The sequence below is a fragment of the Canis lupus genome, chromosome 8 (assembly GCF_003254725.2).
Source record: "Canis lupus dingo isolate Sandy chromosome 8, ASM325472v2, whole genome shotgun sequence".
In the NCBI taxonomy this organism is placed as follows: Eukaryota; Metazoa; Chordata; class Mammalia; order Carnivora; family Canidae; genus Canis; species Canis lupus.
This window is the reverse complement of record NC_064250.1, coordinates 33,641,831-33,665,160: the sequence shown is the minus strand read 5'-3', so window position 1 is coordinate 33,665,160 and position 23,330 is coordinate 33,641,831. Positions and strand designations below refer to the sequence as shown.

At 39.2% G+C, this 23,330-nt stretch overlaps 1 protein-coding gene and 1 long non-coding RNA gene across 5 annotated transcripts in view; one reads left to right on the top strand and one right to left on the bottom strand.

Annotated features, from left to right (window-relative positions):
• ARMH4 (armadillo like helical domain containing 4) overlaps positions 1–23,330 on the top strand; it is a 171,657-nt gene that overhangs the window by 1,547 nt on the left and 146,780 nt on the right. For 2 of the 4 annotated variants that reach the window (XM_049113218.1, XM_049113217.1), the window contains exons 2-3: positions 14,123–14,202; positions 22,386–22,567. The gene's annotated coding sequence lies outside the window, so the exon portion shown is untranslated. Of the gene's footprint in view, positions 1–14,122; positions 14,203–17,465; positions 17,573–18,202; positions 18,631–22,385; positions 22,568–23,330 lie in introns of those variants that run through there. The other 2 variants (XM_049113216.1, XM_035719918.2) reach the window with 2 other exon arrangements.
• On the bottom strand, positions 514–17,645 carry LOC125755576 (uncharacterized). Its single transcript, XR_007412365.1, has 2 exons — positions 17,506–17,645; positions 514–772 (listed from the first exon to the last, which is right to left on the bottom strand). It is a non-coding gene; the product is annotated as an uncharacterized LOC125755576 (long non-coding RNA).

Genomic DNA, 23,330 nt, shown 5'->3' with positions numbered 1-23,330 from the left:
GAGCTAACACTACATTGTCTCCTCTGCTCTCCCTGCTTCTTTTTTCCCAAACCAGGCATTCCTATTCTTCTAACTGTTCTTCGTTTCATAGTTTTCAGGCCACTTATGAGTCTATTTACCCACTTCTGGAATTTTTCTATTTTGTTAATGTGGCCCATACATTATACAACATCCAATATATGTATGAAAAGTTCATAGTATGACAAGGCTCAACTCTCTTGCTCCAGCTACTGTGACTGATTAGTTTCTAACAGTGAGTTTCTGTATTTTATTTTCGGTCACATCATACAATTGATTCAGTTCTCTCTCACCTTGGAAATGAAAACCTAACGTATACCGAAATGTGGAGCTTTATACCTCTTTCTATTAGCTTTAATTTGGCTAGTTTTGGTCCATCTTTCCAGTGTTTCCATATCATTAAAAACAAAAATCCAGGTCTTTTTTAATCAAAAGTCTGGCATTAAACATATTAGATATAGTGCCACCCACAAGTTTGAGAAGCATACTTTCAAGTTTTTCATTCCTTTATTTATTGAGGGCATATTATATGTCAGATTCAGAAACTATAAGAAAAGGAAATAATGGTCTCTACTCACAGACTATACCAGGGAGATGGACATATAAAGTGGTAAGTACTATTCTGGAAATATAGAGAAAGTATTAAAGGAGAACAGAGGAAGGGAACCAATCAATTGCCAACAGAATATTTGCAGCTGCTTCAGGGAGGTATCCATTCATCCATTCTTGAATTCAGGCTGTGCTTTGTTAGGCACTGGAAGTACAAATATAAAACAAAATTACTAGCTTCAGGAGCTTATAGTCACATTTACAGACAAACTTTTAAAACTGTTGATAAAGGCTAATGCTTGGATGAACATGGTACTTTAAAGGCAGAGACTGGGGGTTAACCTGAAATTTTTACAAGGAAGGTGGAACACAACACATGACCTATCTAGAAACCCAGTGGCAGTTTTCCAGTTGAGCGACAGAAGGGGCATTCCAGGTCGAGACAACTGCATGTGGCAAGAGTTTATAAGAAATTTGGTAAGGCTAGAGGGGTCGCTTTCAACTGGAAAGAAGTGGTGGGTCCAAGTCATTAAGCCCCTTACTGATATGCTGGGGAGTTTGGACTTTATGCTGTAATTATTAGTCACCATTCAAAATATGTTAAGCAAGGGAAAGACGATACCAAATTTGTGTTCAGTTTGATCAATTTGTGTTCACTTCTTTTTTTTCTATATGAGCTGGGAGCTCAATGCAGGACTAGATCTTAGGACCTTGGATCATGACCTGAGCTGAAATCATGAGTGGGACGCTCAGCTGACAGAGCCACCCTGGTGCTCCTGTGTTCACTTCTTTTAAAGTGGGACAGACCAGGGTGAAATGGAGGGGATTGAGATTGGTGGTGAGAAACCAATTTACAAGGTATTGTGAGTCCATGAGAAAAATGATGACTGTTAATTAAGAAATAATAATATACATGCAGTAAATTACCTTTAAAATGTTCCCCATGTGGGAGAAGACAAAAGTTTATGTTTACTAACAATAAAAATGTAATAAGGCATTGATCATAATTTAGAGCTCTTTTTTTCAGACACTATGTTAGAAAAATATTTAATGTCTGATATAATCAACTGAAGTTACATGGTCAGAAGGGCTTTATAGTTCTAATTATATTAGTGCCTCCGAATTAGGTTTTTCTAATGTACAAGACTTAATCAGAATTACAGCTGTTGGGGGTGCCTGGGTGGCTCAGTCAGTTAAGCATCTGCCTTCGGCTCAGGTCATGATCTAGGGTCCTGGGATCGAACCCCAGAGCCCCATGTCAGTTTCTCTCCTCAGTGGGGAGCCTGCTTCTTCCTCTGCTTGCCACTCCCCCATCATGTGCTCTCTCTGTCAAATAAATAAATAAAATCTTAAAAAAAAAAAAAAAAGAATTGCAGCTGTCATAAGGTACCTTTATTTTTCAATTACTTCTGCAGGTTATGTCAGCAAAATGGAGATAATAACTAGCTCTTGAATCCACATTGATAAACCATTCACTCTTAGTCATCAAAATCCTCATCAAAGCTAACAATTACCTAGTTCAGGAATAACTCACTTTCTTTAACTTAAGAGACCAATGTTGGGTCCAGAGTGGCTGGGAAGGTGACCTAATCTTAGGTTTCTTGAATGCACTGTAAAAACTCTTCAGTGTAGGGCAACCCAGGTGGCTCAGTAGTTTAGCGCTGCCTTCAGCCCAGGGCTTGATCCTGGAGACCTGGAATCAAGTCTTGCATGGGGCTCCCTGCATGGAGCCTGCTTCTCCCTCTGCCTGTGTCTCTACCCCCGCCCCCCCGTCTCTCATGAATAAATAAATAAAATCTTTAAAAAAAAAAACAACTCTTCAGTGTGATTGATGAAGTTTTCATTAGAACCAGTGACTCCAGTTGTTGCCTTTATAGCTAGAGATTTAGAGGTTGCCTAGCCCCTCATTCAATCTTTTCCTATCCTAATCAGTTGCAAAGTTTTATAATATAGTATAAACTTTATCTATTCCATTCCTATTTTGCAATCAGGATTATAACAATATCTGCTTAATTGGTCTCTGTCCTCTCCACAGTTGTCTGTACTGCAGGCGGAGCAAGCACTCTAAAATGCAAATACAATCATAACACTCTTTGCTTGCAATCTTTCAATGATGTTCTGCAGTTTTCGGATAAAGCAGAAGCTATATCAAACTATATCCAACTACCTACCAGAAGTTTTCCAAACATATCTTGCTGCTTCACCCTTCCCATATTGTGCCTAGAATGCCTTTCTTATCTAGCATCTTTGGTCTTTGTCTTTCCAAACTTTGCTGAAGTATCACCTACTCTGCAAAGCTTTCCCTGACCCCTGGTTTCTCAGTCTGTCTAGATCTTCTTTATCTGGGCCTCCATGGCATTCTGTGCACATTATAGCACATTAAAATATTTTTGTTTGTTTAGATTGCTGTTGTGTCCCTAGTACCTAACAGATCATCTGGCTATAGTAGGTTCTGAATTAATAATAAGTAACTAACACTTATTACTAAAAGTCCCTTATTTACTGCGCCTTCTTTCTGAGAGCAGGGATTTTGCAGAGCAGTATCTAGTTAACACTGAGTATGGAGAAGGCTCTGGTAGTTTGGTGGGGGGTGGGCGTTGTTTGTTTGTTTAGGGGGGAAAGAGAGAGAGAGGGTGGGAGTGCAGAGGGTGTGGGAGAGAGAATCTCGAGCAGACTATGCTGAGTGCAGAGCTTGATTCCACGACCCTGAGATCATGATCTGAGACAAAATCAAGAGTTGGACAGTTAACTGACTGAGCCACCCAGTCGTCCCAACTTTGGTAGTTTTTTGAATGGATGACAATGGCGTGGAAAGATGACCACCTAAACAGCTCCCAACTCACCTTGTAGCCAGTTGGCAAGGCAAATGTGAAATGGCTTTAGATTTTGTACGTAGCTATCCATCTTGCATGATTGACCACAGTGGTGCTTTTGGAGCTGATCTCTCAGTGAATATTTCATGCCATGTTTCATGAATGCTCATGACACATTGTAATAAAGCTTCAAAAAATGAAGCAGAGTTCACAATGAGCTGGAACTATGGTGGTGTGTCCCCTTTTGGGAAAGAGAAGTAATTCACTAGAGAATACTACCAGGAACTGTCGTAAGGTCAGGGCATATTTGAGTTGATTTATCGCACTCTTCATTTTTGTAGAGCTACATAATGAAAATTTATTGCTAACTATGAGGTATGGCAGGATCTATCAATTACAGAATCCATTCTCACAGAATATTTAAACTTGTAAAGGCAGAGAAAATTGACTAAAATATTTAATAAAGGTTTTTTTAAAAAAGATTTATTTATTTATTCATGAGAGACATAGACTGAGAGAGAGAAGCAGAGACACAGGCAAAGGGAGAAGCAGGCTCCTCGCAGGGAGCCCGATGCGGGACTCGGTCCTGGATCCCGGGATCACAACCTGAACCGAAGGCAGACGCTCAACCACTGAGCCACCCAGGCATCCCATAATAAAGGTTTTAATGACCATACATTGGGCATATATTTGTTTGCTGAACTAGCATCCTATTTTATTAATATTCTACTATAAATTATCTCATGCCTAACCTACACATGGAAGAACAGAAATAGAAGTTTTCTGGTTTCCTCATATTTTTTACCTCAAGTCAGTGTTAGGGTTGGAAAGAGCCTAATGACTTGGAGTTTTTTGTATTGTTGCTAAAATGAGAGAATGAAACTTTTCTTGTTTTTTTTTTCTCATTTTTTCCTGTTAGTTTCCAACAGAAAAGTTTGATATTTTATTCTGAGAATATAAAATACACAGAAATGATTGCACATAGACCTGATTTTTTAAAAATTGGTTTACAATAGAATGACTTAACAGTGTCTATTTGTTACAGTTATGTTACTCTAAGTACTTGTTTACATTCAAGGCAGGGATGAAAGGAACATTATTCCTTAAGTAACTGATCATGCATAATAGCATTATGGTTTTGTTTAGGCATCAGTAAGAATTAATAATGCTGATTAAAGAGCTATTTGGGGGGAACTTTTGATAAATTATACATTTTTATTATAGAAAAATCCTCTTTTATTAACAATAGCTATGATTTTTTGATTATCTACTGTATGCAGGCACAGTGCTAAATCCGTTATCTCATTTGATCCTCACAAATCCTCATTAGTCAACAAATGAAAAATAATTCTTGCTCAGAGAGGTTAAGTAACTTGTATACGTTCATTCAACTTGTATGTGACAAAACCTAGAATTGCTTTTTCTATTGCCCCACACTGCCTTTGAGAAAGATGACAGCTAAATTATAAATGTGGACATCAGGCATGCCTAAAGGGAAAAAAATCCAGAGCCAAAACATTTAAATAAATGTGACAAGATGCATCTAAAATTAAACAGTGCATTGAGGGGTGTGATTTGTTCAGCTACAGAGAAACTATTCCCAGACAGTCTAGATTATGTCTCTAATCAATATGCTCGGTGAGGGAAAGATACTCCGTTTTTTGAAAAAGATCCCACACATTTTAGCTGAAAATAGTTAGTCATTTCATAACCAAAGGGGGAGAGTAATCCTTTAACGTCCATATGGCATACGTTTTCATGAGCTTATTTTTGCATTCCCTTCAGTTCCTTAAACCCCAGCCCAACAGGATCACTTGGCAAAGAGAAGAAACACTACCATGTGTGTTCTATCAGGACACGCGCAGAGCTTCTCTTATCCAGGTCCTTATCTGACAGAGCTTATTTTGCCATCTGGGCTTATTGCTTGAAGTTATAAGTTCAAACAACAGAAACAATAACTGGAAATTGTATATGAAGCAATTATTGTTAAAATATTTGAGATGTGATCGTGGTATTGTGGTTATGCTATTAACAAAAGAATTCTCTTGTGGACTTGTGTGATTAAATATTTATGGGTAAAATTATATGATGCCTGAGATTTGCTACAAAATAATATGAAGAAGGGCAGATTTAATTTATGGGTGGGGCGGACAGGCCATGGGTTGATGGTTTTGGGGCCTGTGTAATGGCTATTTGGGTTTCTTTTTAACATTGCTTTATCTACTTTTGCATATTAAAAAGTAAAATAAAAAAAAACCCCAAAAAATACAAAATTAAATCACATCTTGGGACATATATTCATTTTATGATAGTTCTTACCTTCAAGTACACCATTGAGGGTATACATACAGTTCTCAAAGTATGTACTGAGAGGGTTGTTTATTGTCCATAGGCATCAGTGCATACAGATAGTATTTACATCAGGATAACATTTTTATTCTCATTTTGGCATTTGATACTTTGATGTAATTTTTCTCATTGGGTGACCCTAAAGTAGCATCATTCTTCTCATTATTTACTGGGAGGTTTATTGTGGTGGTCATCATTGTCATTGTTACTGTTTTGTGGCACTGTTGTTTTGTAGTGGCAACAACTTGGGGTTGTGTGAGTACATTTTTTGTGGCATGTGGCAGGTATATGTCCTGTCAAAGTTGTATATGGCTTGGAAATATTTATGATGCACTGATCTAGTGAGTGGGTCTAATTATAATGTCTTTATTCTCACCAATCACCAAGAAATCACTTAATCCTCCACCAAAAAAAATTGGCAAAGCCTAGCTTCACACCCCTAGAGGAAATGATACACCAGACTGTCCGAAGTTGTCAATAGGCATATTGATAGCACAGAGAGAAAAGTGTCAGTTTATTATGCTGTGTCATTCAGAGGCAAAAGTGGAAGTAAAGGCCAAGTGACATGTCACCTATACTTACATTTTTTAAAAAGTTAAAACCAAACCAACAAAAGCTAAGTGACATATATCCATCAACTGGTGAGTAGATAAGCAAAGTGTGGTACTGTGATACAACGGAGTATACTCAGCAATAAAAAGGAATAAAGTACTGGGATGCCTGGGTAGCTCAGTGGTTGAGTGTCTGGTTTTGGCTCAGGGCCTGGTCCTTGGGTCTGGGGGATCAAACCCCACATGGGGCTCCTCCCTCGGGGAGCCTGCTTCTCCCTATGCCTATGTCTCTGCCTCTCTCTCTGTGTCTCTCATGAATAAATAAATAAATAAAATATTTTTTAAAAAGGAATAAAGTACTGATACATACTACAACATGCATAAAATCAAAAAATTAAAAATGTCGCAGACTCCTTGGTGGACAAGGAAAAGAAATCTCCTCCAGGGATGTAACCTCCACATCTTGAGCAGCTTGAATACCAACTACCAGGCTGTCTTAAGCTTCCAAGGGCCTGGTCATCACTGCCAAAGCCTTCTGTAAACTGCCCCAGCCACCTACTCTGGAGTCCTTCCCAGGGCCTCAGGGCCCAACCAAAGGCCCAGTGTCCTCATCTGCCATTTGATATGTTCTCTAAAAACCATCATGTTTTTATGTTTGATATGTTCTCATCATTTCTTTTCTATGTTATTGGAACTGCTTCTTTACTAATTTTCCTGCCTTAAATATTGTTCTGTCCCTTCACATTTCCTACTTAGTTTTATTTCCTCACACTGCTGCCCAGGAGATTTTTCTAAACCCCAACTCTGATCATATCTTCTTGCTTAAAACCCATAATCATTAGGATGAATTCCAGATTAGTTTGTATGGCAGACAAAATCCCTTAGTACTTGATCCCTGCTCATCTTTCCCTGGCTTTGTCATTCCACCATTCCTAACTTAGAACTATGCCAACCATACTGAACTATGAGCAGTTCCCTAAATGTGTTGTGTTTTTTCCATTCACTGCTATGACTTTGTACACTGCTCCCTCTCTGGACTGCCTTCATCCTTCAGGATTTAGTTCAGACAGTCCCTTTGCCAGGGATTCTTCCTTGGCCTTCCAAGTTATACTAGGTACCCCTTCTTTGGGCTCGTTTAGTCTTTGGTTAGTATCAAAGTATTACATTGTCTTTTTCTTGCTTAACTACCTTTGGATTGCAAAATCTTTGCATCTGAGGATGGTGTTTTAACTTTGTATTCCCAGAGCTGAACATACAAAGTATTCACTAGATGGATTTAAAAAAAAAAAAAATCAATCAATGATGCATAGGATAATGAAGGAAGGAAGGATATAATGAATGAATAAAATAGAGACTGTAATTTTTTCCCTTCATTTTTAAAAGATCGACAAGCCAAGCCAACTTATTTTCAGAGGAGAGGTCCAGACTTGTTGCTCTAATGGACTACTGTGTAGTACATAAAATGTCTACAGAGATGAAAATTGCATGAAGGTTTAACCTAGTAAACTCAAAGAGAGCAAGTTCCCTTGATTGTTTATTTGTTCTGAACTTTAATGTGACTTTATTGCTTATAAAAAACAGACAGCATATAGTTTCAGATTTCCCAGACATAATTACTTTGATTTGGGGATTATTACTTCCTCTTGCATATGAGAAAACGAAATCAGTAAGAAAACTAACAAGAAATGGGTCATTTCAGGGGTGCCTGGCTGACTTAGTTGGTGGAGCATAAAACTCTTGATCTCTAGGATTCTAAGTTTGAGCCCCACGTTGGATGTAGAGATTACTTAAAGATAAATAAATAAATATATTTAAAAAAAGAAGTGGGTTATTTCAATGGGTTTTATGTTGATGAATGCTACTTCTTCCTTCCTTCCTTCCTTCCTTCCGTCCTTCCTTTCTTTCTTTCTTTCTTTCTTTCTTTCTTTCTTTCTTTCTTTCTTTCTCTCTCTCTCTCTCTCTCTCTCTCTTTCTTTCTTTCTTTCTTTCTTTCTTTGTCTTCCTTCTTTCCTTCCTTCCTTTCTTTCTTTCTTTCTTTCTTTCTTCTTTCTTTCTTCTTTCTTTCTTTCTCTTTCTTTCTTTCCCTTCCTTCCTTCCTTCCTTCCTTCCTTCCTTCCTTCCTTCCTTCCTTCTTTCTTCTTTCTTTCTTTCTTTCTTTCTTTCTTTCTTTCTTTCTTTCTTTCTTTCTTTCTTTCTTTCTTTCTTTCTTTCTTCTTTCTTCTTTCTTAAAATGCTACCCACTTCTTCCTGGCTGCAGTCTTCTTTTGCACTTTCCCATCAATGTACACCACTGTGCAGTGGTGACATCCTGGGGTAGCACTTCTTTCCAATTATATCAGTTAATTATGATTCAGTGTTTGTTTCTAGTTTGGTAAACAGGACATGAAAAAGTGTCAAACTAAAGTTGGCAGATCTTTTCCTTTGACATAAAAAACAACGTTTCTTCCTCCAAGTATAATTTAATTTTTTTGGAAAACTTCAAACATGTTTTGTAGTTTTTTTTTTTTATAAATTTTTATTTATTTATGATAGTCACAGAGAGAGAGAGAGTGAGAGGCAGAGACACAGGCAGAGGGAGAAGCAGGCTCCATGCACCGGGAGCCCCACGTGGGATTCGATCCCGGGTCTCCAGGATCGTGCCCTGGGTCAAAGGCAGGCGCCAAACCGCTGCGCCACCCAGGGATCCCTGTTTTGTAGTTTTAAATAATATTCAAGCATTTTAAGTACATAGGATAAAAACACTTTTTATTAAGTTCTTGTGGTGAAACATTCATATTGTATAAAAGTATATCAATTAAAATGTGCCTTCTCCCCCCACCACACACACAGTGTTTTACACAAATGTGATCATTGTTCCTAAAAGTATTTTTTCACTTAAAATACTTTGGATATCTAAGTCTGTATATATACTCTCGCCTCTCTTTAGTAGCTATAGTTTTAACAATGTTCCATGGATTTTTTTTTTTTAACAGAATCCTTTTGGTAAACCTAGGTTATTTTTAGTTTTCTACTATTATCCAAAGCTACAGTGAACATCCTTGAAAAAAATACATATAATCTTTGGTACTTGGGCAAATGTATCTATAGGATCAATTCTTAGAAGTGGAACTGCTAGGTCAAAGAATATAAATATATGTATATATTCTTTACCTATAATGCAGCTCCCAAATTTGTACTTGATTTACATTCCCACCAACAGTAAATTAGAGTACTCATTTCTTCACTTCCTCAAGCACAGGGTATCGTCAATCATTCTGTTCTTTGCTCATTTGATAGCTGGAAAAGTTATTGTGTTATTATTTTAGTGTAACTTTCTGTAACTATAAGTGGGGCTAAATACCTTTACATGGGGTTATTTTAGATTGCTTATATTCTTTGTCCATTATTCCATAGAGTTGATAGCCTTTTTATTAGTGGCAACACCGGAATTCCTGTATAGGAAAAGCTTAAGATAAGCAACTTTGTTGGAAAGATTAAATAAAGCTAAGGGCCTTGCTTTGAAATAGTGATTGCACACTGCTTTACCTAAGGTTGTAGAAAAAGTCAGTTGTCCTTATCAAAGACTAGAGGGCAAGCAATGGAAATAGACTCCCCATCTTCCAGTCCCTCCTTGATTTCATCTGCTTTTATTTTTATAACAGTTCTTCATTTATTAAATAAGTCTTTTATGTCATATTTGTTGGGCATATTCTTCCTTGTTCTTCTTTCAACTCTATTTAGAATAATGTTTACCCTTTAGAATTTAAATTTTTTATAGGAAATATTTTATCATTTATTTATGGCTTCTGAAATAGCTGTCATATTTAGAAAACACTTCTAAGATGCAAGACTATAAAAAATTTTACCTTTTTTTCTGGTACATTTATAGTGTCATATATATATATTTTTAAAGATTTTATTTATTTATTCATGAGAGAGAGGCAGAGACACAGGCAGAGGGAGAAGCAGGCCCCATGCAGGGAGCCCGACGTGGGACTCGATCCCGGGTCTCCAGGATCAGGCCCTGGACTGAAGGCAGGCGCTCAACCGCTGAGCCACCCGGGCTGCCCTGGTGTCATATATTTATGTTTAAATTTCTGATCTACCTGAGATATATTTTTGGCAAGAAAGAATACAGAGATCCAGCTTTTAAAAAAATTTAGTTGTTCATCTCATATAGTTAGGATTCTTAAAAATGTTACTTCTAGATCTCAGTCAAGATCTAACTAGAGGAAAATAAACACATGGGCTTCCTTTTGCTGTAATTTCTCAGAACTTGTTCCTATTGCTTTGCGATATTTCAATGAAGACATTCTTTTCCCAGTGTTTATTCTGGTTCAAAAACCATCTTTTTTTTTTGTTTTTTAAGATTTTATTTATTTTTTCATGAGAGACACACACAGAGAGAGAGAGGCAGAGACACAGGCAGAGGGAGAAGGTTCCTGCAGGGCGCCCCACATGGGACTCAATCCCAGGACTCCAGGATCATGCCCTGGGCCTAAGACAGGCGCTAAACTGCTGAGCCACCCAGGGATCCCCTGGTTCAGAATAGATCTTTTTTTTAAAATATTTTATTTATTTATTCATGAGACACAGAGAGAAAAAGAGGGACATCGGCAGAGAGAGACATCGGCAGAGAGAAAAGCAGGCTCCATGCAGGGAGCCCGATATGGGACTCGATCCCAGACTCCAGGATCACACCCCGGGCTAAAGGCAGACACTCAACCACTGAGCCACCCAGGTGTCCCCAGAATATATCTTAATGCAAATTAAATGCTGTTAAAATAAAGTGATCTCAGGAGAGAACAAAATATAAATGGTTAGATAAATAATACAATTAATTTGATGTAAGTTGACTTTATTGTCACCAATACAATTCTTTGAGAGTAATTTCTATTATTTTTTGTTTTCTATTGAGCAAACTTGCCTCAAAGAATGTATTATCTAATTGTTAAGGTAATATATATATATACATATATATATAAATATATAGGTGATTTCTTATTGTTTTCTGTTTTAAAATTTTAAAGAATGTTTATTAAGCTTACTGTTCTTAAAGGCAAAGAATATGTTTTATTCAACATCATTCTAATACAGAATAAATAATTTTTGAATAAATAGATGCATGCCAAACTGTATAGTGTATATCTTAAGAGGTATATTGGTGAGCATTAAAATTTGAGATACACTTTTTATAAAGCAAAGTAGATTTCATTCTGTGATTGGGGATTTTCTTCTATAGGTTTTTTTCTTTTTGTATTAAGGAAGAAAAAGAAACCCAAGTCATATGTGTGTCCAGAGTTTATATGCTGAACCTATTTTTTAAAAATTTTTTTAAAGGTTTAAAAAAAATCTTTTTTTTTTAAGATTTTATTTATTTATTCATCAGAGAGAGAGGCAGAGACACAGGAGAGAGAGAGAGAGAGAGAAAGAGAGAGAGGCAGAGACACAGGCAGAGGGAGAAGCATGCTCCATATAGGGAGTGGGACTCGATCCTGGGTCTCCAGGACTACACCCTGGGCTGAAGGCTGCACCAAACCGCTGAGCCACCCGGGCTGCCTGAGGTCCTAAAATTTTACCCAACTCCTCTGGCCCTCTCCCAAACTGGAAAGATGGGGCAAATCCATGACTTGGTTTTTAGGATGCTTCATCCATACCACTTCGATTTTAAGCCACGTATAACCCTAGGGAAAGCATGACTTGGTGATCTTCTATTCTGGGACTTGGGGCAGGAAATTGGTTGATTGACATCATTTTTATATTTCCTTTTTCATCCACACACATAGTAAATGGAACTTCTTTTTTTCTCTTTTTTTAAGTGCATGAATTTAATAAGTGCTTAATTTAGTTTGATCATGCGGGTAGGCTTGGGAAACTACAACAAACTGTAATTTTTTGTGTGTGTTAGCCTACAGAAGTCATTCTGGACAAAAACAACCTTAGCTTCAGCAAAATGTAGGCAGTAATTAAGGTGAAGATGGGAGCTTTTTTCTTAAATTATTAAAAGAGTTTCTGTGATTTTCCTTACTATTGCAGCACTGGACTGGGAGAGCAATGTGGTGAGATTTAAGTTCTCAGTTCCTGGAAGGAAAAAAAGAAAAAGCTTCTCAAAGACTCACAAAAAAGTCATTCTCATTAAGTGTCAACAATTGTTTATATGTTGACATGTTTGTTGATTGTTATGTACATATGTAAAATATGTATTTTCCTTTATTTAAAAAATGTCTTTTCTTACCATTTCTTCTCTATTATTATACAATAAAGAGGTGCTCTTCTATTGTTAATTATCACCCCCAGGTTTTTTCATTTTAATGTCTTTTGTATTTTCATTTTTACATTATTTTTTTTTAAGATTTTATTTATTAATTCATGAGAAAAAGAGAAAGAGAGGGGCAGAGACACAGGCAGAGGGAGAAGCAGGGTCCATGCAGGGAACCTGATGTGGGACTCGATCCTGGGTTTCCAGGATCATGCCCTGGGCTGAAGGTGGCGCTAAACCGCTGAGCCACCCAAGCTGCCCCATATTTTTATTTTTAATTACAAAATTAATATGTGCTTTAAATAAAATATTCAAACAATGCAGAAATGCACAAAGAAAATTTAAATCCTTCTTTCCTTCACCCAGTCTATTCCTTGGAAGAAGTAGGTACTGGTAAGTAGTAGGGTGTCCTTTCAGATACTTTTCTGGATGTAAACATATTTTTTTCAGGAGCCAGTTTGTATTGTAGAGAAGCAACATTACTTTTTGTTTGTTTGTTTTGAATTCCAAACTTGTAAGGAAGTTGCAATAGTACAAAAACTTTTCTTCGCTCAGATTCTCCAATTATTAGCATTTTAACATTAAGTTTTCTTTATGATTCTCTCTGTGTGTATACATATATACTATTTTTTCTGAACCATTTGAAAGTAAGTTGCACTCATGATGCTCCCTTTCCCTTAAATACTTCAGTGAGTGTTTCCTAAGGACATTCTCCTTTATAACCATAGGGCATGTATCAAAATCAGGAAATTAACATTGATAAAATGTACTATTATCCACTTCATAGCCTTTATTCTATTTCTCTCATTGTCCCATGAGTATTACTTTTTAAATCTATCCTATTTTTCAAAAGTATATCGACAGATATGTGCCTTAAATTTTTTGTACAATTGTCCAAATGAATGAGCTGGTTGACTAACCAGAGTTGATAAAGGCACTTCTACCTTATCTTCACTCTCCCCCCTCCATCCCAAACACACACCTGTCCTTCTCCCCCTTCCCCTTTCTGACTGGCAAAATCCAACTCTATAGTTATACCATCAAAACCTCCTATTTGACATTTTACCAACCCAACCGCTATTGTGCTTTGCTTTGTTTGTGTGCCCTTAGCCTTTCTGCACAAAAGTTTCTCATTATACCATCACAGTTTAGATTTCTATCTGCTAGTTATACTGTTTTAAGGTCAATGGAAATCAGGGGCCCTCCAGCACCTGGGCTAGAACTCAGAACAAAAAGCATCTTCAACAAATGCTGGTTTGATTCTATGTCATCTATAAGTCTTTTCTTCTCATGGATGGGTACCAAGAAAATGAATGAAATACTAATTGCCTTCTTGTACATTGCATTCTTTTTCTTATCTGACCTAAAGTGTGTCATATTGAAGAAAGGGAAAAAAGTGTTCTAATATAAGCACTTCCATGAACAGAAAACTACAAATAACATTGCTGACAGAAAGAGCACCTAAATAAATGCAAAGACATTCTGTATTCATGTATTGAAAGACTTAATATTAAGATGGCAATACTACCCAAAGCTAACTACAGATTCAACACAATCTCATCAAAATTTCAACAGTGCTTTTTTGTTTGTTTGTTTTTTTGCAGAAATGGAAAAAATAGTCCCCATATCCATATGGAATTGCAAGAGGCCCTGAATAGCCAAAACAAATCTGAAAAAGAACAAGGTTGGAGTATTCCTGATTTCAAAACTTATTATAAAGCTATAATAATCAAAATAGTGTTATAATTGCATAAGGATAGATATATAGGGGCACCTGCGTGGCCTAGTGGTTGAGTGTCTGCCTTTTGGCTCAGGGCATGATCTGGGGATCCTGGAATGGAGTCCTGCATTAGGCTCTCCACAGAGAGCTTGTTTCTACCTCTGCCTATGTCTCTGCCTCTCTCTGGGTCTCTCATGAATAAATAAATAAAATATATTTTTTTAGGGGAGCCCAGGAGGCTCAGCGGTTTAGCTCCGCCTTCAGCCCAGGGCCTGATCCTGGAGACCCGCACTGAGTCCTGCTTCGGGCTCCCTGCATGGAGCCTGCTTCTCCCTCTGCCTGTGTCTCTGTCTCTCTCTTTCTCTCTCTCTCTGTGTCTCTCATGAATAAATAAATAAAACCTTAAAAGGACAGATATATAGACCAATGAGATAGAAATGATTGCTTGGAAATAAAACCCATTTATGTATGGCCAATTGATTTTTTTAAATTGTAGTGAAACGTGTCATCTTAACTATTTTTAAGTGTACAGTTAGTTCAGTGACATTAAGTCATTCACATTGTGCAACCACCACCACCATCCATGTTCAGAACTCTTTTGGGGATCCCTGGGTGGCGCAGTGGGGATCCCTGGGTGGCGCAGCGGTTTGGCGCCTGCCTTTGGCCCAGGGCGTGATCCTCGAGACCCGGGATCGAGTCCCGCGTCGGGCTCCCGGTGCATGAAGCCTGCTTCTCCCTCTGCCTGTGTCTCTGCCTCTCTCTTCTCTCTGTGTGACTATCATAAAAAAAAAAAAAAAAAATTTTTTTTGATGTCACAAATTGAAACTCTGTACCCATAAATGTAATATGCCAATTGATTTTTTAAAGTAATTGTCAGATTTTAATTTTTTTAAAGATTTATTTATTTATTTATAATAGAGAGAGAGAGAGAGAGAGAGGCAGAGTCACAGGCAGAGGGAGAGGCAGGCTCCATGCCGGAAGCCGACACGGGACTGGATCCCGGGACTCCAGGATCGCGCCCTGGTCCAAAGGCAAGCGCTAAACCGCTGAGCCACCCAGGGATCCCCTCAGATTTTAATTATTTAATTATTTATTTGAGAGAGAGAGAGAGAGAGGAAGGGGAAGGACAGAGTGAGATAGAATCATAAGCAGACTCTACTAAGTACGGAGCCTAACATGGGGCTTGATCTCATGACCCTGAGATCATGACCTGAGGCAAAATTTCAAGTCTAAAAGCTCAACTGACTGAGCCACACAGTTGTGCCTGCCAATAGATTTATGACAAAAGTGCCAATTCTATTCAATGGGGAAAGAATAGATTCTTCTGCAAATGGTTCTGGGACAAGTGGATTTCTACATGTGGAAGAATGAGGTTTGACCATCCTACTTCACACCATATACAAAAATTAACTCACTATAGGTGAACAAACTAAATATTAAGGCAAAACCCATAAAAATGTTAGAAGAATACATAGAGGTGAATCTTCATGACCTTGGATTTGGCAATGGATTCTTAATATAACACCAAAAGCACAAGCAACAACAACAAATCAGATAAATTGGACTTCATCAAAATTAAAAACTTTCATGCATCAAAAGACATTATCAAGAAAATGAAAAGATAACCTAAAGAATGAGAGAAAATATTTGCAAATCACCTAATGAGAGTTTAATATCTAGATAATACACGGAACTCCTAAAACTTAACAAAATGGACAACCTAATATAAAATTGGACAAAGGATGGCCTCTGGCTGGCTCAGTCAGTGGGGTGTGTGACTCTTGATTTCAGGGTTGTGAGTTCAAGCCCCATGTTGGGTGTAGAGATTACTTAAAAAATAAAATTGGGAGCACCTGGGTGGGTCAGCAATTAAGTGGTAAAGCTTCTGCTCAGGTCATGATCCTGGAGTCCCTGAATGGAGCCCTGCATCAGGCTTCCTGCTCAGCAGGGAGTCTGCTTATCCCTTTAACCCTCCCCCCTCTCATGCTCTTTTTCTCTCACTTTCTTTCTCTCAAATAAGTAAATAAAATCTTAAAAAAATAATATTGGGCAAAGGATTGAATAGGCATTTCTCCAAAGAAAGTTCACAAATGGTCAGTAAGCATGTGAAAAATTGTCAACAGCATCAATCATTAAGGAAATGCAAATCAAAACTACAGTGAGATGCTACTCCATGCTTATTACAATGGTAATAATTTAAAAAACTGGAAAATAAAAAGTATTGTTGAGGATTTGGAAAAACTGGACCCATCATGTATTGTTAGTGGGAATATAAAATGTTGCATCCTCTGTGAAAAACATTTCGGCAGTTCCTTGAAAAGGTAAACGCAGACCCAGAAATTCCACTTGTAGGTATATACTCAAAAGAAGTGAAAAGTGATTTACACGAATACTTACATGTTACTGTTTATTACAGCATTATTCCCTATAGCCAAAAGGCGGAAATTACCCATGTGTCTATCAAGAGATGAATGGGTAGGGGTGCCTGGGTGGTTCAGTCCGTTAAGCATCTGCCTTCAGCTCAAGTCATGATCCTACAGTCCCAGATTGAGCCCATGTTGGACTCAGTGGGATTGCCTGCTTCTCCTTCACCCTCAGCTCCTCCCCATTCATTCACTCTCTCTAAAATAAATAAATATTTTTTTTTAAATGAGATGAGTGGTTAAACAAAATATGATATATACATACAATGGAAATTGATTTTAGCCATAAAAAAATTAAATTGATACATGCTGCAACATGGATGAACCTTGAAAACATGCTAAGTGAAGGAAGCCAGTCACAAAAGGACAGATACTGTATGATTCCACTTGCATAAAGTATCTAGAATAGGCAAATTCATAGAGGCAGAAAGTACCTTAAAGGTTACCTGGGACTGGGGGGAGGGAGAACAAGGAGTTATTGCTTATAATGCTTATAGAGTTTCTGTTAGGAGTGAAAAAAAGGAAAAAAAAAAAAAAAACAGTGGTAATGGTTGCACAACAATTAACACCATTGGTTTTATACTTAAAATGATTAAAATGGCATATTTTATTTTATATATATATATTATCACAGCAGAAAAGAAACTATGTGAACCCACCTCATTCTGAGCCCCATATTGTTATTAGAGGCTAGTTACTTTCAGAGAGAGTAAGGGGAGAGACAAGAATATAAATTCAGAACCAAGATGAGGAAGAAGGTCTTTATAAAGCTTGGAATCTAAACCTCTGGGTTTTCAATTTCAGTCTGCCTCAGATTGGCCAGAATTCGATGCTTTGTCCTTACCCACAGAGATGCTCATTCCTTCAGTCTGAAGTTGGGCAGGGACACTGATATTAATAGGCTCCGGGAGGTGAGTATGAGGCAAAAACTGCAAAGAATTTGGCTTCTGCTACTGCCTGGAGAGCCCCTGACTGCAAGATTCCATCAGATCTTTGCCCTTTTAAAGCCAAGGTTAGATTCCTGCTGGGCTCACAGCAAGGGCTCAAGACTTCCGTTTGCACCCTGCCCTGGGGGCCAATCAGAGGGTCAGTATTCTGCTGACTCAGCACCAGGTCACAGTGACTCAGCACCGGGGCTCAGCTGTTTCTCCGGATTTGATCTTGTCGCCCAGTTCCAACCTTGCTCCCATTTTCTATCCCAGTTTTGATAATTGGGTTTTTGTTTTGTCACCAAACCCCTGTCCTTTTGTCACTAGTTTTGTCAGGGGAGACTGTCCCTGAATCTTGGTCTGAGGACAAAGGTTTTCCTGACTTGGCTCAGTTTTTTTAAAGTTAAATTTAATTTTTTTAATTATTGAAAGCACTCACCTTCAGCCCTTTGTAAACTTCAGTCTATTCCTCAATCTCTCCCCATTCCCAATCCCTCCAATTTGCATGCTTCCCATTTAAATTCCCTTTCTTCTCCACCTGATCTCTTTGGTGCCATTCTTAGGTCCTCACTTCTGACTCCATTTACCTCTCCGTGAATTTCCATCCCACAGGTCTAGCCCAACAAGCTGCAGTCCAGCTGTGGAGGTGCATCTTCAAGTGCACTGGCGCCCAGCCTCAGCCTCTTTTCCAGGACTTGACCTCACGTGATTCCCCTGTCCTGCAGATTCCCGTTGGAATATCCCATTACCTCCACTGTTTCCTGCGGCCCACTAAGGAGAAGGGAAAGAGAACTAATGGTTATGTGCCTCTTCAATGTTTTTTTGTTTTGCTTTAAAGATTTTATTTATTTATTCATGAGAGAGACAGAGAGAGAGGCAGAGACATAGGCAGAGGGAGAAGCAGGCTCCATGCAGAGAGCCTGATGTGGGACTCGATCCCGGGACTCCAGGATCACACTCCAGGCTGAAGGCAGATGATGAACCGCTGAGCCACCCAGGCGTTCCCTCTTCAATGTTTTGAATGCTGCAGTAGCTACTTGGTAAGTGGTATTTAATGTAATATATCATTTTAACTTCTTCTAGGCGGGGTGGCGGAGATTAGAGTATATATGGCACAGAGAGGTAAGGTAACTTGCCCAAATGGAATGCAGCTGGCAGATGGCAAGACTAGGAAGTAAACTGCACTGGTTTTACCATGCAGGTGTGGACCACTGGGGGTTGGGGGGGGTGGGGATACGAGTGGGAATAGCACAGGAGGTTTCAGATTTCCACTGCTCTCTTTCTCTCTCAGCTCCCTCTACCATGGCAGGTGGTGTTGGAGGGCACCAGTCACCTCTCCTGGTTTCTTGAGTATTTACAGCGTGTTCCAGTACCAGCATGAATTATTTTTCCTATGCACTTTATGGTCTTGTTTATTGCTAATTCCCTCAGTGGCTGAAAAAATTAAAAGTATGTATTTTATGTGGCATATTCATAGTCACTAAACTCCTAAAAGCACTGAAGTAACTAAAAAAAAGGCTAGGAAGTATACAGTGATAACTTAAAGTCTATAACTATTGACCGGCAAATTAGACCTGATCTCATTGTCAACAGAAACCCACTTCTCAGCTCCTCAAATACATATAGAGCAAGAAAGAAACCCCAAATTGAATTCCTCAGTTGTCCTATTTAGGGGGTACCCTGAAGGTAACTGCCTCATTGCCAAAATGCCCAAAGCATAGCTGAACTTTTTGAAATTTTCTATAGGGAATGAATTCTGATGATCCTTTTAACTCTTCACATTTGTTTAGCCCCATACAAAATTTTCCCAGATCACTTTATGGAGAGGGCAAATGCAATTTCCATTCCAGCAGAATTGAAAGACCTATATGTCACTATTTGAGGAGGCAAATTTCAGTTCCAAACATAATTTAGTCAGTTTCTATTACGGAAACTCAAATCATTTTGGATACCTAAGCACTAAAACTGGGAATAATTTTTTTAAATTCTTCTTTTTATCTCCCAAGTCCAGGCAGTTACCATATTCAGCTGCTCTTTCCCTTTCTCTAACCACTTGCTCAGAATGCTTCTCTCTTACCTTGAAAGTAAGGCCAACTTCCTTGGCTCAGCATTCACAGCAGTCACGATCTGGTCTCCACTGATTGCCTTATTTCCCATGACTCTCCCCTACAAGTTATGGTGTCAGAACATGCACACTCTCACTCCTATGCGGTTCATTCCATTCCCCCAAACTGAATGCCCCACTCTTGTAACCCTGAGTCCTTATGTTCCTGTTGTCCTAGCTCAAGACCCACTTTGTGGAAAATTTCCGCATCACATTAGCACACAGTTCTCTCTGCTTTCTTTCTTTCTCCTTTGTCACATAAATCACATAAAACTCTACTTAGTGCAGTGATCCTGAAACCTCCCAAGTGTTCAGCAGACTGGACGAGAGGATGGTCTCTGGAACCAGAGTACCTGAGCTGGTATCCCAACTCTGCTGTTTGCTTGCTGTGTGCCCTTTGACAACTTACTTCTCTGAACTTCGATTTCCTCATTTGTGAAATAAGGGCGATAACTGTATCTCATAGGGTTGTTACATATAAAGTTATTTATCCTTTTATGCAGATATTCTAGCTTTTTAACCTAATGTTTGCTTTTTTGAAGTTAAGTGTTGGCTACTTAGGCCATTCATCCCAACTACCTAAGTTGTTCTGGTTGGGTACAAAGATATACTATGGAGGAATACCTGACAGAGAAAAGCATCATCTTGCAAATGTAAGTTGTAGGACAGTGTGGGTTGAAAAAAGCCCAGAAGGAGAGAAAACAATGCTTGGCCCTGGAATAGAGGTGGGAAAAGGGGGAGCATGGGGGAATGTCTGCAATGCTCCTGGTGGAAAGAGATTTTTGGATCCTTACAGAGGGCAGAGTTGAGAGGATTTTGGCCAGTGGATTGTAGGCCGAGTTCATTTCCTTTGGCAATGGAGTGTCTTTGGCCACCTGGAGCAGCCCCCTGATTCTAGAACACCGGAGAAGCTAGTGCAGCACTCAGGGCCTACGAAGTAGGATGGATGGGTTGCTCATGATTGGCTTGAGGCTCAAGGGGGCAAAGGAGGGGGGACTACCATTTTCCTTTGGGGATGCCCAGTCCTGCTCACTGGTCTTGGACAGGAGACAAAGTTTCCATCTAGTAATGCAGACTGAATTTGACTAGTGCACAAAGGGATGGTGTTACTGGTGTGCATGCGCACTTGTGAGTGTGTGTGTGTGACTGGATTGATAGAGGGTTGTATGTGACAGGCTGTGTGTTTGTGGAGGGCATTCATGCTGGGGAATGAGTTATAAGCGGGAGGAATGCAGGTCAGAGGTCCCCACTGGTGGAGGTGATTGGCTAAGGTTGCAGAACAGCTACAGCTAGGGAAATTCCGTGTTGGGGGGAAGATAGACTGATGGATATGCATTGGGAGGGCACAGGCTGGGTGAGGTTGTGTTAGTTTTCTAGTGCTGTGTAACATATTATCACAAATTTAGTGGCTTAATACAATACCCGTTCATTAGTTCCCAGTTCTGTAGGTCAGAAGTCCAGGCTCAGAGTGGCTGTGTTCTCCACTCAGGCTATCAGAAGGCTAAAATCAAGATGTCAGCTGGGCTGTGTCCTTTTCTGGAGGCTCGTCTTCTCTTTTGGCTTCCATAATTGTTGGGAAAATACAATTCTTTGTGGTTGTAGAACTGAGACCCCCCTTTTCTTGCTAGCTGTTGGCAGGGGCACTCTCAGCAACTAGAGAGCACCCTAGTTCCTTGACACATGGCCCCCTCCATCTGCCCAGTCATGCTTTATGTTGCTGACTTCCTGGACTTAACTTTTTGACCCAGATTTAAAGGACTCATGTGATTAGATGGGGCCTGCCTGATTTTAAAGTAAAGAGATTTGGGTGTCTTAATTACATTTGCAAAATCACTTTACAGAAGCACTCAAATTAGGGTTTGATTGAATATCTGGGAGAAGGTGTTTGCATATCAGGGGGCCAAGAATCTTTGGTACTATCTTAGAGTTCTTCTTTTCACAGGGGGATATAGGCTGGAGGGACATATGCAGGAAGATACAGTCTGACGGGGAAAGATGCAAGCTAGGGTGTATTCAGACAGGGAGGGATTCAGGCTGGGGTGACTACAGCTGGGGAGTGATATGGATTAGTAGGGGGAATATGTTTGGGGTATATACATTGGGGAAGATATGGCCTGGAAAGTGATAGAGGCAAAGTGGGATGTGTGTGGCAGGCTTAGAACCTGGGCACTTGGGATGCCTGGGTGGCTCAGTGGTTGAGTATCTGCCTTTGGCTCAGGGCGTGATCCTGGAGACCCGCGATTGAGTCCCACGTCAGGCTTCCTGCATGGAGCCTGCTTCTCTCTCTGCCTGTGTCTCTGCCTCTCTCTCTCTGTGTCTCTCATGACTAAATAAATGAATAAAATCTAAAAAAAAAAAAAAAGAAAAAAAAGAACCTGGGCACCTGAAACATGGCTATTCTGAATCCGAGTGCTATGCCAGAGGTGTGCCCCGGTGTGATTGGGCGCTTGAAGAAGGGCACTCAGCCCAGCCTAGGCTGTCAGGACAGTTTCCTTGAGGTGATGGTGAAGGTGAGTCCTGAAGATGAATAAGCATCCTTAGCCAGCCAAAGAAAGGTGAGACAAGTGTTCAAGTCAGATAAAAGAACATGAGCCCAGGGCACAGAGGAGGCATCAAAGTAGATTATGATGCTTAGCTGTAAAGCCAAATTTTTGATGAAGCCATTAAATATGTTCTCTCCCCCTGAAACAGGATAATGCCACTGAAGACAGCCCTCTGCAGGAGAGGAAGAGCCTGGGACTACAAATCCAGAGGCATGGGTTCCCTTGTGGGCTTTGTAGTCTCTAGGAGTTTGTGTCTCAGTTAATGAATAAGGAAATTGGAGCAGAGATACACCTCCATAACTATGAAGTGTTTTGAGATCCCTAAATAAGGTAAATATATTGAATGTCTGTAATACTCCAGACACTGTTACAGTCCAAACCTATTTTCAGCGATGTAAGCAATGTAATTGGTTCTAGTTAAGTGAATTTTCATAAAATGCTAATAAATCAGTTAAACAACAGAATAATCTCAGCAATTAAAAATGTTTTCTGACTATTTAAGAACGTTTCTGGGACGCCTGGGTGTCTCAGCAGTTGAGCGTCTGCCTTTGGCTCAGGGTGTGATCCCGGAGTCCTGGGATGGAGTCCCACATTGGGCTTCCTGCATGGAGCCTGCTTCTCCCTCTGCCTACTCTGCCTATGTCTCTGCCTCTCTCTCTGTGTTATGTCTCTCATGAATAAATAAATAAAATCTTTTAAAAAAAGAAAATGCTACAGAATTATGCCAAAACTACCACTCTAAAATCTATCCCCAGAAAATTATTCTTTTCATCATAAACTTGAAATTTGAAGAAAGGGATATCAATCGGTTTGCATCTGCTCTCAGCAAGTTCCTCCAGGGAAAAAAATCCATTAGCCATCAACTCAGGAAATACCTTCTTTTATACCTGAAAATCAATACCTCATCAACTGAATCTGCACTATGTTTCACCTGAAACATTTTTATTGACCATGTAATGGGTGTTAAGGACACTGTGCTAAGTATTTTCCATATTATCTCATTTAATCCTCCCAACAAGTCTAGGATATCAGAACTATTACTGTCTTGATTTAAAGCTAAAGACATGGGCAGCCTGGGTGGCTCAGCGGTTTA